The sequence below is a fragment of the Pteropus vampyrus genome, unplaced genomic scaffold, assembly GCF_000151845.1.
Source record: "Pteropus vampyrus isolate Shadow unplaced genomic scaffold, Pvam_2.0 Scaffold15, whole genome shotgun sequence".
In the NCBI taxonomy this organism is placed as follows: domain Eukaryota; kingdom Metazoa; phylum Chordata; class Mammalia; order Chiroptera; family Pteropodidae; genus Pteropus; species Pteropus vampyrus.
The window spans coordinates 3,947,259-3,948,869 of record NW_011888796.1 but is presented as its reverse complement, the minus strand read 5'-3'; the positions used below and the strand labels follow the sequence as shown (position 1 = coordinate 3,948,869).

The 1,611-nt window shown below is 43.5% G+C and overlaps 1 pseudogene; it reads left to right on the top strand.

Moving 5' to 3' along the window:
• The first annotated feature begins 675 nt into the window (after nucleotides 1–675).
• On the top strand, nucleotides 676–791 carry LOC111735860 (annotated as a pseudogene).
• Nucleotides 792–1,611: the final 820 nt, after the last annotated feature.

The window sequence follows — 1,611 nt, the reverse complement described above, 5'->3', positions numbered from 1 at the left end:
ACCTACATGTTCTATTCTTCATGAACCTGACACACTTCCCTGGTAATAACTTAACTTCCCACAGAAATGTCCAGAGAGACCCACCCTGTTGGCTACTTTTGGATTTTTTTTTCCCTCCTGAGGGTAGGGACCAGGTTTTAATCATCTTTGTAAGGACAGAGACCCCTATCAAACTCACCAAGCAATACAAAGAGTTAGATGAATAGTTTTTAAAAGCCCACATCTGTTATTTCTGCTGGTGGGAAGGCAGTACAGTGGTGAGATTAAGAGCCAGAACTCTGGGGCAGACTGCTGGGGTTCAAATCTCTGCCACTTACTAGTTATGTAACCTTGGACAAAATAACAAACTCTCTTTGCCTTGGTTTCTTCATTCATAAAATGAGGATACTAACATGACATACTTTATGGGGTGGTTGTGAAGATCAAAGACTTTATATCCGCGAAGTATGTAAAATACCTAGAATAATGCTGTGCACCTAGAAAGAGTGCAGAAAATGCTTATTAATATCAGTAGCAGCAGTAGAAGTCTGTCCCTCAATCCTATTGTTCTGAGCTCATTCATTCTTTCCTGTAAAAATCATGATATGGGACACGGTTCCATAGTGTAGCGGTTAGCACATCTGCTTTACAGGCAGAAGGTCCTGGGTTCGCGCCCAAGTGGAGCCACGGTCCATGGTCTACGGCCATGCCACCCTGAACAAGCCTGATGTCTGATCTCGGAAGCTAAGCAGGGTCGGGCCTGGTTAGTACTTGGATGAGAGACCACCTAGGAAGACCAGGTGCTGTAGGCATAAATAATAATAATAAATAATTTAAAATAAAATAAAAAGCATGACATGTGCCAGGCACTTTCCTAGGCATGAGGCTTACAAAGATTATTAAAACCTGGTCCCTACCCTCAGGAGCTGGCAGTTGAGTATTTGAAACAATCATAAGAACAGGCTATGTAAAAGTAACAATGCATAGAGAGAGAAAAATACCCAGAGCTTTATGGGAGCACAGTAGAAGCGCATAGAAGGCCTCCCAAAAGGGCGGGTGGGGATCAGAGCTGAATCTTTATTTTAAGGAGGAACAGGAGCTATCCAGGTATAGTTGAGGGAGATGGAGAAGGGGAGGTAGGCATGGCAAGCAAGGACATTCTGCATAAGAGGAAAGCATGGGCAAGGCATAGAAGGAAGTAAGAGATAGCCTGGAGTTCACGGGAAACTGCCAGGAGCCTGGTGAGGGCTGAGAGACAGGCAAGGACCATAGCACAGCAGATCTTTACTTGCTATGCTAAGGAACTGAGTAATTGGGAGTCAATGAAACATTCTAAAAGGATAGAGTGGCAATATTTGCCTTCTAGAAAGATCTATTTGGCAAATGTATGGAGGAACTGATTTAAAGTGGAAGAAACAAGATTACAATCAAGGAAAATAATTAGGATGTTACTGCAATGGTTGAGAGGAGAGATGATGTGGGCATGAACTAGGGTTTCGGTAGTCAAGATGGTGAGATCAGGTCATAAAACTAGGGTACTGAAGAGTGGAAATGGCAAGTTAGAGGAAGGGAAGAGTCAAGACTGACTTCTGCACGTTGGGTGGCTAAGTGGATGGTGGTTCCGTCAACTAG